Genomic DNA, 16778 nt, shown 5'->3' with positions numbered 1-16778 from the left:
CCCTGCATCTGTTATGGATGCAGGGTGACCAGGAGGGTGGTGAACACTGAAAATATGGTTTGGACTACTACAAATGGGTTGAATTGCTTCATTTTTGTCAGCAAGGTCAATTGTTCCCTTTGCCATGAGGTTTCTGAGCAGAAAGCCCACTCCTAATATGGTCATCCCAGGAAGTTCTGAGGAGCCGGACTGTCTAGGGTGGCTCCACTTTCAACTATTGTCAGGTGTGCTAATGCTAATGACCACACCTGTTGTCTGCTAAGGGAGGTATTGACACAGAGTAATGTGTATTGAGGGCTCGTTAGGGAACCATTGTTCTGTGTCTGACTATTATGTACATTGACTGCCCCCTGGGGCTTCTGTCTCCTTGCATTGGTCAAAGCTATCTGACCAATCCCTGTTGACTCATTTTCAAGTCCTCATTTGCATTTCCTGGTCAAACTATCTGACCAATCACTACTGACTCATTTGCGAGCCCTCATTTTCATGTCTGGAGAGGACCAGAATGGGAACTGCAGGTACTTTACAATTGACCAATAGGAAAGCGGTTGTTGGGGGCAGGATGTTCCAAATTCTGTATAAAAGTGTGCCGTGTTCTTCCAATAAATTGTCTTGCTGTTTTGAACTTACATACAGCCTGCTTGGTGTTTGTGCTAATGGATTCCAGACGGCACATAGCTGTAGTCCGGATCCCGGATCCTTGGTTGACCGAACCATCAGACGTTGCGATCTGCAAGCTGACTGACTAGAAACAGAGGAGTGTCGGGAGAGCGGACAGAGCGAGCAAGGGTCTCGTCACAAGGGGGTTCTGTTATGGGAACACCTGATGTAAGGGGGCACTGTTATGGGAACACCTGATGTAAGGGGGCACTGTTATGGGAACACCTGATGTAAGGGGGCACTGTTATGGGAACACCTGATGTAAGGGGGCACTGTTATGGGAACACCTGATGTAAGGGGGCACTGTTATGTGGACACCTGATGTAAGGGGGCACTGTTATGGGAACACCTGATATAAGGGGGCACTGTTATAGAGGACACCTGATGTAAGGGGGCACTGTTATGAGGACACTGGATGTAAGGGGACACCTGATGTAAGGGGGCACTGTTATGGGAACACCTGATGTAAGGGGGCACTGTTAGGGGACACTGGATGTAAGGGTACACCTGATATAAAGGGGTACCTTGATTGGGGTAACTGATCTAAGACAATATTGTGATGGGGCATCTGATATGTGGTGGCAACTGATATATACTGTAAAGGTACTCTGATTGGGGTTCTTGATTTATGGGGAACTCAAATGGAGACACCTGATGTGAAGTGGTTCTATTTTCTTTCACTTGAAATATGGATGTGATTGGCCTACTTTTATGTTTTATTAACTACCTCAATACTGGGCACTTAAACCCCCTTCCTTCCCAGACCAATTTTCAGCTTTTAGCGCTGTTGCAATTTGAATGACAATTGCGCGGTCATGCAACACTGTACCTAAACCAAATTTGTGTCATTTTTTCCCCACAAATGGAGCTTTCTTTTGGTGGTATTTGATCACCGTCAGGTTTTTTCTTTTTTTGGTGCACAAATAAAAAAAGACTGAAAAGTTTGAAAAAAAAAGTTTTTTTGTTTAGGTTATAAAGTTTTGTAAATAGATATGTTTTTTCCTGCACTGATGAGCACTGATGATGCCGCACTGACAGGCACTGATGAGGAGACACTGATGGGGTGGCACTGATGGGGTGGCACTGATATGCAGCACTGATGGGCACTGATAGGTAGCACTGATATGCAGCACTGATGGGCACTGATATGTGGCACTGATAGATAGCACTGATATGCAGCATTGGTGGGCACTGATAGGCAGCACTGATGGGCACTGATTGGCGGCACTGATGGGCACTGATAGGTGGCACTGTTGGGCGGCAATGATCGGCACTGATGGGGGGGCACTGATCGGCACTGATGGGGGCACTGATGGGCACTGATAGGCGGCACTGGTGGGCAGTAATGGGCACTGGTGGGCGGCACTGATAGATGGCAATAACGGCACTGGTGGGCAGCACTGATAGATGGCATTGGTGGGCAACACTGATAGGGAGGGCACTGGGGGGCTCTCTGAGCCATAGTGGGCATCCCTGGTGGTCATGGGTGGGCATCCCTGGTGGCTTAGTGGCACCCCCCCCCCAAGGCTGCACTGGTAATCAATCATCTGATTACCAGCACAGGCCCCCCCTGTGATCAGTGAGTAATTAGAAATACTCACTGATCACCCCAGCAGCAGCACCGATCCTCTTCTCTTCTCCTCACTGACAGGATCTGTCAGGAGAAGAGATCGAAGCCATTACAACGGCTCTATTTACATTACATGATTGGACACAGCCGTGATGTGATCAGGAGGGCCAATCACAGGGCCCTCCTGCCGAATGATGTTGCTCTGTGTCCGAGGGACACAGGCACATCGAGATCGTGCCGCTGCGCGTGCCCGCGGCCGCGCGATCTCTCTCCTTCTGAAGGACGTTCCGGAACGTCCATTCAGAAGGACGAGACTCCCGCCCAGCCGTATATCTACAATGGCCCGGGTGGGAGGTAGTTAAAGAGTTATTTCTTTGTCTTCCATCTTGTTTCTGGTAAAAATAGTTGCTTGTGGAAGGACAGAATAAAAGGGCACAGACAGAGACACGCTGCATCTGATGGCAGGCGACAGTGGCAAATGACACGCTGCATTTGGGGACAGGCAATGGTGGCTAGTGACATGCTGCATCTGGCAGAAGGCGACCGTGGCAAGTGACACGCTGCATCTGGCAGAAGGTGATGATGGCAAGTGACACGCTACATCTGGGGACAGGCAATGGTGGCAAGTAACACGCTGCATCTGGCAGAAGGCGAACGCGGCAAGTGACACACTGCATCTGATGGCAGACAACAGGGGCAAGTGACACGCTGCATCTGATGGCAGGCGACGGTGGCAAGTGACAGCCTGTATCTGGTTGATGGTGGCACGCTGTATCTGGTGGCAAGTGACAAGCTGCATCTGGTAGCAGGTGACAGTGGCACACTGCATCTGGTGGCAAGTGACAAGCTCAGGGTTCCCACTGATTCTGCATTATGGTGAGTTGAACTATTTTATTATATATTACAATGTAATAATAGAAATAATGTGCTTCAATCATCCCGACACCAAATCAAGCATGGTGTCGGGATGATTTAAGTGCTAATACCAGCCATTTGCCCGACAAATCACAGCCACCGAATTCCCCGTCAACCTTGAAACTACATCCCCCCCCCCAGTCCTTTTGTCTTCTACAAAATCAGTGCCCCATGTCAAAAAGGTTGCGGACTGCCACTCTAAAGTGACATTACTTCCTCCTAGCGCTCTATGGAGGGGACAGAGGAGGACATTACTGTGCGGGGAGGGGGTGAAGGGGGCAGAGGAGGACACTGATGTGGAGAGGTGAAAGGGGCACAGCAGGACACAGCAGTGGGGGGTCATGATATGAAGTGGGCAGAGAAGGACACTACTTGAGGGGACAGGGGAGGACATTACTGTAGGGGAGGGTGAAGGAAGGAGGCAGAGGAGGACACTATTGTGTGGGGCAGTGTTGCCAACCACCCGTTAATTTACAGGCTGCCCATAAATGTCTGTTACTGGCAGCGGCGCCCATAAAAAATGTACCATATCTGCTGCTTCTGCCCATCTCCTGTACCATATCTGCAGCCTCTGACCATCTCTTGTATCATGTCTTCAGCTTCTGACCATCTCTTGTACCATGTCCGCAGCTTCTAACCATCTCCTGTACCATGTCTGTAGCTTCTGACCACCTCCTGTATCATGTCTGCAGCCTGTAACCACCTCCTGTATCATGTCCGCAGCCTGTAACCACCTCCTGCATCATGTCCACAGCCTCTAACCACCTCTCCTGTACCATGTCTGCAGCCTCTAACCATCTCTTTTATCATGTCTGCAATCTCTGACCATCTCTTGTCTTTTATCATGTCTGCAGTCTCTGAGGGGGAGTCTGGAGAGGACTCAAGAGTGGGAGCGCCGTCGGGATGGTGGTCACGGGAGAAGTCAGACATGTGTGGACTGTGGAGAAGAGACTATAGGATAAAACCAGAGCCACTGGAGCGAACTGGAGCTGACTGACTGAGCCCTGCACGGTGCACCTGAGAGGAGGTCAGTGACCTTGCTGCCAGGCCAGTCTGGGGGGGGGGTTCACTGATGTAAAGGGGAGTGAATACAATAATGTAAGGGGACACTAATATAAAGGTTCCCCCTTATATCAGGACCCCTCACCTTAGTGCATTCACTCTGTGGAAGGTGGTCTCTGGTCACCAGAGTCCCCCTCCCCCCCACATCAGAGTTCCCAGCATTCCCCTTTACATCAGTCTGCAGGATTCCCCCTTACAGTGCAAGAGGGAACTCTGTGGACGCTGATGTGAAGGGGAACTCTGATGTAAAGGGCAATGCTGCAGACCCTGATGTAAGTGTGAACTCTGATGGAAAGGGGAACGCAGTGGACTCTGATATAAGGGGGTCTCTGGTCACCAGAGCCCCCCTTATATCAGAGTTCCCCTTTAGATCATAATCTGCAGCATTCCCCTTCCCTTGTACTGTAAGGGGGATTTCTGCACACTCTGACGTAAGGAGGAACTCTGTGCTGGCTGGGTTATTTTAACCTGACCTTCATGTAAATGGAGAAATATGTTTTTTTACTTTTTTTAACTTAAACACATTGCTAATAGCGCTATCTACATGTTTATAGTTTAAATAATGATATTTGCACTGTTTAGCACAAAAAAATGGCCATTTTAGGTACTTTCTTGGGTTAGTTCCCAAACTTTTTTTCCCAGGACTTGATCCCTGGGTACAGGCAGTACTTCCCATATGGTCAGCAGGGGGTGCCAACAGAGGCTGCCTGTGGATAGGTGGGGGGTGTCTGGTCAGCTCTCCAGTGCCCCATCATTTCTAATGGCAGCCCAGCCTAGCCTTGTCATCTGTAGTCAGCCATTTTCTCCCTTTCACATCATTGGCTCATCACAGACACCAGCCAGCTGTGCAGAGACGGCGACCGGACAAATCTGTGATAAGGATATGAGAATATCTGACCCTTTCATAGGGTGGTCCTTTCCTCCTCCAAGTGGGGGGTCTGCACACCCGGAGGACTGGAGGTTACACTCATTCGTTCTGATCAGCCTCCATTTTTGAAATGTGGACATTGTATTGATACAATGGAAACATCGGACACACTTCTATAGAGATGTAGTGATGAGACCTGAATGGATCCGAACACTCGCCATTATTCCAGGAGATTTCTATCAAGATTTTTTTCTTTACAAACGAAAGATCTCTTTTCTATTTGTATAAAGATTTGTCTGATTTTTAGAACCTGAAAAGTCCTGAAGTATTACATAGTAGTTCTGATTCTTCAAAAAGCTGCTGACCCTGAAAACGGCATAGAAAGCAAACGGCAGGGAATAATGGGGAATGTATTCAGCATGGAATCCAGGGACAAATCTTCACCAATATGCCACACCTTCAGGATAAACCTTGATTGGGTGAGAGGCATACTTTACCATTGTGTCATTCCTCATCCACTGATCTCATTCCTGTTTTTCCCACCATCATGTGCATTAGAACATCACTAAAGAACATCTAAACCCAAACACAAAAATGTAATACACTACAGCTGAGCAGTCCTTAGATATGGTGGCTGCATTCGTTTTCTTTTTCCTTTGTTTTCACCTTGTGTTTCTGCCAGTAACTCACTTCCTGTCCTAGGGTGACAACACTCACTGTACTGAATCTATGGAGAAGCTGTGTTGTCACCCTAGGACAGGAAGTGTGTTAGGACTACAGAATACTTCCCCCTGTCTATACCATAGTGAGGTGATGTTCTGCAGTGCACATAGAGAACTGGGAACAATGCTGACTGAAAACAGTCCAGAGGCAGAGAGAGACCAGAAAGTTATCAGGTCTTTATATTTACTGCAGAACCAAAACTTACATTTTTGCACCTAAAGAACGGATATAAGAATACGGAATGTTTATTCATTCATTCATACACTATCTTACCAAAAGTATTGGGACGCCTGCTCTTTGCAGCTATAACAGCTTCAACTCTTCTGGGAAGGCTGTCCACAAGGTTTAGGAGTGTGTCTATGGGAATGTTTGACCATTCTTCCAGAAGCGCATTTGTGAGATCAGGCACTAATGTTGGAGAGAAGGTCAGGCTCACAGTCTCCTCTCTAATTCATCCCAAAGATGTTCTATCGGGATGGATGTGCAGGCCGGTCAAGTTCCTCCACCTCAAACTTGTCATCCATGTCTTTATGCACCTTGTTTTGTGCACTAGCCCAAATCATTTGGATTTTGGTGTGGGGGTGTTTTTCAGGGGTTGGGTTTGGCCCCTTAGTTCCAGTAGTGAAGGGAACTCTTAAGGCGTCAGCATACCAAGATATAACATAGTAACATAGTAGCTAAGGTTGAATAAAGACAATAGTCCATCTGGCTCAACGCGTGTAGGTGTGTGTGGACGTATTTATTTCCCATACCCCCGGATGTTTTTATCCTTCAGATATATGTCCAAGAGTCTTTTAAAAGTAGCCATACTGCCTTCAGTAACCACCATTTGTGGTAGAGGATTCCACAGTCTTGTAGCCCTTGTATTTTTCATACAAGTTATGAAATTGTATGCGCGGTTTTCTCGAACCTTGGCTGCTCCGGATTCCGGACAGGTGGGTTCAGGAAATCATTCGATCAGGTTACAAGATCAAATTCCTTTCGCGTCTAGCGGACAGGTTCTTTCCCTCAAATCTTCGTTTGACCCCAGATCATTTGCAAGATCTCTAACGGGCTGTTCAGGATCTCCTCACCCAGGGGGTAATCGTACCGGTGCCGCATTGGGACAGATTTTGGGGGTTTTACTCGAATCTGTTCACTGTGCCCAGAAAGGAGGGCAAGGTACGTCCGATTCTGGACTTGAAGGCTCTGAACCGCTTTGTGCGGGTTCAGAAGTTCCGTATGGAATCCCTCCGTTCAGTGGTAGCCTCTCTGAGCCCGGGAGATTTCCTGGCTTCAATCGACCTCAAGGATCCTCCCTTTGAGAACATCAGGGAGATTCCTCTGCCTGTGCTGTCACGGAAGGTTGCCTTTCTGGTGGCGATCACATCTGCCCGCAGAGTGTCGGGAGTTGGCGGCCCTGTCTTGCCGCTCTCCTTACCTGGTTGTTCATAAGGATAAGGTGGTTTTGCGACCTCACCAATATTTTCTTCCTAAGGTGGTATCCGATTTTCAGCTTAACGAGGATATTGTCTTGCCTTCGCTGTGTGCGAATCCTAAGCATCCTAAGGAGTTTGCTTTGCATTCCTTGGATGTAGTCCGGGCGATCAGGGTGTACCTGTCGTCTACTGAATCCTTCCGTAGGTCGGATTCTCTTTTTGTCCTTCCTTCGGAAGGGTACGGCTGCGTCTGCGGCAACCATTTCAAGATGGATTAGACAGACAATTGTGCACACCTACTCGATTAGGGAACGGGTACCGCCCTTCCCTGTCAAGGTGCACTCTACCAGAGCGGTGAGTGCGTCCTGGGCCTTCCGACATCAAGCTTCAGTGGCCCAGGTGTGCAAGGCAGCGACTTGGTCATCCATGCACACCTTTTCCAAATTTTACACATTTGACGTTTTGGCATCGGCAGATGCCTCCTTTGGCCGCAAAGTCCTGTCCCTGGCCGTGCCTTGAGGGGGACATGACGTTTACCTGTCCCTGTCTGTTGGGGTTGTTTTCCCCTTTGTTGATTTGCTTTCCTGGGTTTGTTGCTCCTATTGAGCTTTCTTGTTACCCAGAGTTTACCTTTCTGGTTCAGATAAGGTTCCTTTCTCCGACCTGGGTGCTGCGTTGCCTTTGTGACGGTTGCGCTTCCCACCCCTCATGTCTACACTGCTTTGGGACATCCCATTGGTGAAGACTATATGAGGGGCGGCGACTGCCAGAAGACGTAAGAGAAAACTGAATTTTTGTAAAATCTTACCGTAAAATTCCTTTCTCTGAGTCCTGACAGTCGCCGCCCCCGCCCCTCTTTTGTGGGTTTTTTTTTGGACTATCTTCTGCTTGCTACCAAACTGAGTTGGGAATGCTGATAGCAGGGGGGTATTGGACCAGTGGGACAGCACCCTACAGGTGTGTCTATGCAAATTGTTTGTGTTTTTAACAAGTCTTATGCCTAGCTTGCTCCTGTGGATAAAAGGTCAATACCCATTGGTGAAGACTATATGAGGGGCAGCGACTGTCAGAGGACTCAGAGAAAGGAATTTTACGGTAAGATTTTACAAAAATTCAGTTTTCTCTCAGAGGTGGATCTATCCGCCGATCCCCGCTGAGCAGGTGGATGACAGCTCCGTCTCCACACTGTGTGCGGAGACAGAGGTTTCAGATCCCCGCTGTCCTCTATGGGGGAATCGGATGAGAACAGACCGCCTTTCCGTTCTCATCCGATCCGCCAGATGGATGGAAAATAGGGTTTCGATCCGTCCGGATTTGACGGACAGGATCGGATTGGATGTCAGCAGGCATGTCTCCGCTGACATCCGCTGCCCCATAGGGATGCATGGGGTATCCTATCAGGTTCGCCTGAAAAACTGACAAGTGGATCTGATCGGACCGTATGTGTGAAAGGGGCCTTAGGGGTGTACTCACTTTTGTTGGCAGCGATTTACACATTAATGGCTGTGTGTTGAGTTACTTTGAGGGGACAGCAAATCTACACAATTGATACAAGCTGTGCACTCACTACTTTACATTGTAGCAAAGTGTCATTTCTTCAGTGTTGTCACTGTGTGTGTGTATATGTATATACAGTATATATATATATATATATATATATATATATACACAAACATACACACACACACACACACACACTCTCTATATCATCCTGCACATCCATATATCTCTCTTATATACCATCCTATTCATCCATATAACTCTCTTATGTACTATTTTATTCATCCATATATACCTCTCTGGGCCGGGGGGCAGGGTGACAATTTTCCCCCGGGCCGATCTGATCCCCCCCAGAAAAGGCCGCTCAGTTTCTCTTCATTAAGGGGTCACTCACTCACTCTCAGTATGCATTGCTTTGAAATTGAAATGGAGTCACTCACTGAGAGGACCCACCAATGCAAAGCGGTCAGCGGAGGGAGGATCTTCCTTCCTTGTCCTCTACGCCAATTACTGGCCCCCACCCACCTCCGGCTCCTCCCTCCATCCATTTTCCAACATGGGGCCGGCCGATGCAGAAGAGAGGGCCTGGCTGGTAAACTAAAGCTGCAATCCAGAATTGAAGACACTCTGCACTCCGCAGGTGCAGCAGCCAGCAGCAGATCCACCATCCGTAGCACCTCTCCAGTCGCCAGAGTCAACCTGCTGCGGTGAGGTGGTCAGGACTCGAGTTGGAGAAGAGCAGTGAGTGCCAAAAAAAAAAAAAGTGTCATGTATGGACATGTGGAGCATATTTCCCTGTACTCTGCTACCCCCTGGCACTGTATACATGTATATTGATGTCTAGCTGTTTCTGGCACTATATACCTGTCTCATACCTGTATTATGCAGGTATGAGACAGGTATATAGAGCCAGGAGCAGCTAGACATCAATATACAGGCTGTATACAGTCCAGTTAAAGGTATTGGGTCCCTGAGGTCCCATAGGGCTCCCCCTTGTGTCATGGGAGCGTAAGCTGGCCGCAAAGGAGGAGGTCACATGATTAGATCTCAGCCAGGGTTCATGCTGGGACTTGTAGTTCTTTGCTTTTGGGGATGTAACCCCCCCAAAAGTGAAGGACTACAGGTCCCAGCATAAGCCCCTCAGAGCTCAGCATTTGTCACACACCCCCGATCCCCCAACTAGTGAAGGACTACAGGACCCACTCTTCCAGCTTAACCACTTCCAGACCGCCCACCGCATATATAGTGTTGCAGGGCGGCCTGGCTGCACAAAATCACATACTAGTGCGTGATTTTGTGCATGGGTTCTAGGGGGCGCGACACAGCGGGAGCCAATCAGCAGGTCACCCGCGATCATGCAGGAGAATGACAGAATGGCGGTCTGCCTTTGTGAACAAGGCAGACAGCTGTTCTGTCACAGGAAGATGGAGATCTGTGTTTTAGCTAAGCGCGGGTAGACAGACCGCCCATTGGCGCTTGCTGTCATTGGTCCATACCATCCGTCTCCGCCGCCTCCAGGCCTAAGACGATTTGACCAGCCGGAAACCGGATGTATTCTCATACTTCCGGCTCCGCAACCGTGCCGGTGGAACGCAAACGCCACTTCTGCCCACGCCGGCGTCATGACGTTTGTCATGCGCACTTCCCCCGGGGGGGCGGTCCTGGCGTGTGTGATCCAGGAAGCCTCTCTCCATGGACGCCAGCTGCTGACCATCATGCCGGATTACAGGTACTATTTAAGCAACGCATACACTCCGTTCAGCCTTTGTGCTGTCCGGAGTTTGTGTTACATCTTTGAGGCATCGCTCTCCTGCATGACAGGTAATTATGGCTATCTTCTTGGCTGATGGACTATTTATTGGACCCTACTAGGGACATATGTCCATCAAATACAGTACTATCAAGCTTAAATATACCTTATAACTGATATGCCCCATATATTCTTTATCCCCCTTCCTAGTTGGCTCATTCTACCGATTGTGTGGCGTCCAACCTTTTTGGGACTTCGGGTGGCCACACTGGTTTGGAGGCACGACTGTCTATTCATATCCTATGACACAGCCGACCCAACATATAGGGTATATTTATGACCCTGCGGGATATACACTATAACAATGCGGATCCACAAACACGGTGAACCAGCTTGCTTTTAACTTGTTCAACAGGCAATATAATATATCGCAAGTATAACCATGTAAGTGTCTCTTTTCAACATAGATATATGTATAAGCTTATAAATCAATATGAAATGATCTACATATCTGTACAACGCTGTTTATATATACATTATATGTGAAATGCAAAAGTAATTGCTGTTATGATGTATAGTGTGGTAATTATGCTGTTATTTCATTGTTAGAGCACCTCAAAAGAGAACCGCCCTTGAAGAAGGAAAAAGTTATTTTCCGAAATATATCGGGCTCAGGTTCCTGCCATCTACATGGTTACACCTTTATGGTTCTATTCTTGCCTTTTTACTGCCTGTTATTTTATCTATGCTTATATTTATATTTTGTCACTTTAATAAATATTATAATTTTTGCATACATTTCTGAATTGTTTCAAAATTTGTGCCTAAAAAAATCCCACATCCAGGGGAATTTTTCCTATGTACATTTATACAGTAGCAGTGCATTTTTTTAGCACTGATCACTGTTTGTCACTGGTCCCCAAAAAGTGTCACAAAGTGTCAGCTTTGTCCGTCGCAATGTCGCAGTCCCACTAAAAAGCACTGATCGCCGCCATTACTAGTAAAAACAATTAAAAATAAAAAAATAATCCATAAATGTATCCCATAGTTTGTAGACACAATAAAATTTGCACAAACCAATCAATATACACTTATTATTTTTTGTTTTTTTTACCAAAAATATGTAGCAGAATACATACTGATCTAAATTGATCAAAAATTGTATTTTTTTATAATTTAATTATGATACCACACATGTATCAAATTTGTCTTGCTATATAAGATGAATATCCGTTTTAAAAACAGGTGGGCATGGATGGTGAGTTGATTCGGTGGTTCAATGGGCCACTTGACTGGACTTGTCCCCCAGGCCTAAGGCTGCCAGCCCTCCCCTGCTCTTAGATATCATCCTGTAAATCCATATACCATGTCATAAGTAATTTTTCTTCTTCTCTGACGTGTGCTGAAGAGGCTGCACTGATGGGCGCTGAAGAGGCTGCACTGATGGGCGCTGAAGAGGCTGCACTGATGGGCGCTGAAGAGGCTGCACTGATGGGCGCTGAAGAGGCTGCACTGATGGGCACTGAAGAGGCTGCACTGATGGACGCTGATGAGACTGCACTGATGGGCAGCACTGATTGGCACTGATGGGGCTGCACTGATAATCAGGGCACTGACCTTGATTCTCAGTGTAAACAATGTACTTACAGCCTTGCTGTTTATCGGGTCTCCTTTTTTAACACAGTCACGGCATATGAGGAAAGGAGAGATGATAACTGGTAAGTCTGTTTATGTGTAATCAGCTGTCATTGGACATAACAGATCCCATGGTAAAGGGCTGTCGTGACAGGGTGACGGGGCCTGTCACAAAGCTTATACAGCTTGAACCCGTATCTGACATGCTTGCTGGGGAGAAACTGCTTGAAAGCAAGGCGGCCAGAAAACCTAATCAGGGGACTCATCAACGCAGACAACTTGTTGTGGGGTAAACAAGGCTGCAAACCGCTGATTGAAGTGGTTTACGAGGGGTTGAATTTTGTGGAGCCGGTCATATATCTGTAAGAGATCTTCCGTGAAAAACAACTCGTAGAAGTCTAGGGAATTAAAATTGGCTGTTTCCACCTGAATTCCGGGTTGGGCAGTGAATGGGGGAAGTACGGGCGCTGTAGAATCTGTGGGCTGCCAATTAAGATATGCCAGCGCATCAGGGAGGACACTATGGGCTCTACGGGCCTGTGTTCAAATTCTTGGTGGCTGCGGTCCACAACTTGTGCTAGCCACCGCACCAGCTCTAACTGCACTTATGGGACTCATCACGTCACCAAGTGTTACTGCAGTGCTGGTTTGTCTACGACCAGGGTGTACTAGGCTGCTGGTGCTTGCCAGTTCACCTGACGTTTGAGCGGCACTAGTACCAACACTCTGCTGCATACTAGCACCCTGCGATCTCTGCACCTCAGCATCTCCAGAACGCGGTCAGGTATGCCTGACCTTAGCAGGGACCCCTCCGTCGTCGGAGCAATCTATCAGGGAGCCACTGCTCTCTACAGGTTCGTATACTGACCCTGATTCTGCCAGTGAGGCTTCCCCTCATCTGACATGGACAGTATCCTGTAGGCCTCTTCACTAGTGTACCTCCGTTTGGACATTTTAGCCACAACATTTATAGGTACTTAGTGTGACTCACAGGTAAAAAAGCACCTGGTTGTCCAGGACTATTTGAAACGCTACAAAAAAAGAACTGCTAGTGCTAGCAGAGATCAGGCCTGACTCTGCAATTTTGTGTGTTTTTGGAAGTGACAGTAATCTATTGATTACTGCTCTTGCCTGGGTGGAGTGGGCTGGGCGGAGGGGCTAAGCGCAGGTGCTGGCAGGTGTTGTGGCCGATCCTGCTAATGCTGCATTTTGGGAACCCTAAAACTATTGGGGATGCTAGTATAGTTCTAATCAGATAAATAGATATTGATCCGTTCATATACTATACTAGTAATGGAGGTGTTTAGTGTTTGTGTATGTGTGTGTTACTGGTAATCAAAGGGTTAAATTATATTTCTAACTATGCGGCGGGGATCTGCGCTGTCCTAGACTGACGCTAACTAGCGTTAATGCTAACAAATGTCACCTGTGACACTAATAATAGTGATCAGAAAAAAAACTGTACACTATAAACGTGACACTGTGACAGGGCAATGAAGGGGTTAACTGGGGGTGATCAGGGGGTTAAATCTTTATTGGGGGGATGGTGGGTACCCTAAACCTATTTGGGACAGAAACTAACTGTTGCTAACGCTAAATGAAGTCACCAGGCACACTATTACAGAAATCAGCAAAACCACTATATACTGTATATAGTGTTCAATGTGACAGGGGGTGTAGGGGTTAACTGGGGGGTGATCGGGGCGTTAAATGTGCCTAGCTAGGTGTGTGTATATGTGCTGTTGGTGTACTCAGTTTAATCCTCTCTTCTCTCACCTTGGAATCCAAAAAAGACTCCAGGAGGGAAGGGAGGACCTTTTCCTGTGCCTGTATTTACATTACACAGGTCGGTTTGTCACTGGTCAGAACCGATCACCAGGTCCAGGCCAAAAATCATCATTGGCCTGGACCTGATGATTTATCAGTTCTATACCGAATCAGACCATCGCGGGGACTGAGGGCATGCGGGAGGGCGCCCCATAGGCCCCGTAGACCCTCGCTTTTCCTGCCCGTGCCACCCTGCCACAGTAAAACGGCGGCGGGTGGTCAGGAACTGGTTAAAGTAAGGTGCGCATGGGCAGCCAATCAGCAAAATAAAAAATCTACAATGTTTCAGCAATTTGTATTGGATTTATGTTGGATACATTTGCAAATATATCTGAAGCTGCACTGCCACGTCAAGGCCCCTCTGCAAAGTGCAGTCCCTAACTCTACTCTACTGTCATTTCCAAATTGTGATATACAAAGTAAAAAAAACATTCAGAGTCTAAACTAGTTCAATAATTTCATTCAAAACAGAGGTTTTGGTTACATATATTTGCAATCATATGTGAAACTACCTTCCATTACAGGCTGTTCAAAACCGGTCGGAGAAAAATACCAGCCTCCAACCTCCCCTTATAGCTGGTCCAACACACACCTGGAAAAATACCATCCTCCAACCTCCCCTCATAGCCAGTCCAACAAACGCCTAAAAAAAAACACCGACCTCCAACCTCCCCCTCATAGCCGGTCCAACACACGCCTGAAAAATACCGGCCTCCAACCTCTCCTCATAGCCGGTCCAACACATCCCTGAAAAAATACTAGCCTCCAACCTTCCCTTATAGCCGGTCAAACACACCTGAAAAAATACCGGCCTCCAACCTCCCCTCATAGCCGGTCCAACACACACCTGGGGAAAAAAAGTACTGGCCTCCAACCTCCCCTATAGCCAGTCCAACACACGCCTAAAAAAAAATACCGGCCTCCAACCTCCCCTCATAGCCGGTCCAACACACACCTGTAAAAAAGAAGTACCGGCCTCCAATCTCCCTTTATAGCCAGTCCAACACACACATAAAAAGAAAAAGTACCGGCCTCCAACCTCCCCTCCCCTCATAGCTGGTCCAACACATGCCTGAAAAATACCGGCCTTTTTGGACATTTTTCTGTTTTTGCAGCATGCTGCTCTTTCACATTATGAAAATGCTGTTCTGGACTTGTCTTCTCGGCAGTAACCTCCTGTTGAATATCTTCTGTCAGCCATTGTTTTGCCTTAGCCAATACATCATCAGAAGAGAAAGCATGGTTTTTGTATCAAGGATTCAAAAGACTTGCAAGCACAACATGTTTAATCTCTTCATGCTTCTCAAAACATATATCAACCAAAGCTCTTTGGCTTGACAGACCATCATTTGAAAGTTGGAGGGTGTTGTGTGCCATGACACTGAAGTCTGACATATCAGGAAGCCTCATTCCTTTCTGCATGTTTGCTCCATTGTCTCAAAGAAGCACAAGCATCACTCAGTCTTTGTTGATTCCCCAGTCTTCAAGCATGCCTAGAAACATTTCTCTACTGTACTCAGTGTGGGATCCGTCCATCACTTTTGTATCCGACACCAATTGGCTTTATGTCCATCCACTGTCAATGAAGTGGCATGTAAGAATCGTTAATGACTCGCCTGTCTTTTTGTCCTGACCAGCAGTCAGTCGTGAATGAGAGTGAGTTGCCAGCATTCTCTGGTTGCAGCATAGCCTTTTACTTTCTCGACGACCTTTTGGTGAATCTTTCGCAGCATTTTGGTTCGATAATACTTCTCACTCTTCAGTGTGTAGCTTGGCTCAAGTATGGACATCAACCACTTAAATCCTGAGTCAGACACCATTGTAAATGTCTGGTTATCAGTGACAATTATCTCTGTGATTACTCTGTCCAGCAGTTGGGATCTTCCATCTAAATCTAGACAGTGACACCTGTTTTTTTTCATAAACATATCTGTTATTGACGCCTGGCAGTGTGGGTGGCTTTCTGGTACCCTGTTGTGGGGTGGCTGGCTGCTGTCACCCTGTTGTGGGTCAGTGGCTGATGCCTGGCAGTTTGGGTGGCTTGCTGGTAGCCTGTTGTGGGTCGGTGGCTGATGCCTAGCAGTGGGGGTGGCTTGCTGGCAACCTGTTGTCAGTTCGTGGCTGACGCCTAGCAGTGTGGGTGGCTTGTTGGCACCCTGTTGTGGGTTGGTGGCTGACACCTGGCAGTGTGGGTGGCTTGCTGGCACCCTGTTTTAGGGTGGCTGGCTGCTGTCACACTGTTGGGGGTCGGTGGCTGATGCCTGGCAGTGTGGGTGACTTGCTGGCACCCTGTTGTGGCTGGCTGGCTTGCTGGAACACTTTGGTGGGTGGCTTGCCTGGTGTCACCCTGTTGTGGGTGGCTGGCTGCTGTCACACTGTTGTGGGTCGGTGGCTGATGCCTGGCAGTGTGGATGACGTGCTGGCTTGCCTGGTGTCACCCTGTTGTGGGTGGCTGACTTGCTGGAACACTGTCGTGGGTGGCTGGCTTGCTGCAACACTGTGGTGGCTGGCTGGCTGGCTTGCTGGAACAATGTGGTGGGTGACTGGCTTGGTGTCACCCTTTTGTGGGTTTCTGGCTTGCTGGAACACTGTGGTGGGTGGCTGACTTGGTGTCACCCTGTTGTGGGTGGCTTGCTTGCTGGAGCACTGTGGTGGGTGGCTGGCTTGGGGTCACCCTGTTGTGGGTGGCTTGCTTGCTGGAACACTGTGGTGGTTGGCTGGCTTGGGGTCACCCTGTTGTGGGTGGCTTGCTTGCTGGAACACTGTGGCGGGTGGCTGGCTTGGTGTCACCCTGTTGTGGGTGGCTTGCTTGCTGGAACACTTGGCTGGCTTAGAGTCACCCTGTTGCGG

This window comes from Pelophylax lessonae, assembly GCF_965119305.1.
Source record: "Pelophylax lessonae genome assembly, chromosome: 4".
Classification (NCBI taxonomy): Eukaryota; Metazoa; Chordata; class Amphibia; order Anura; family Ranidae; genus Pelophylax; species Pelophylax lessonae.
This window is presented reverse-complemented; position numbering follows the sequence as displayed.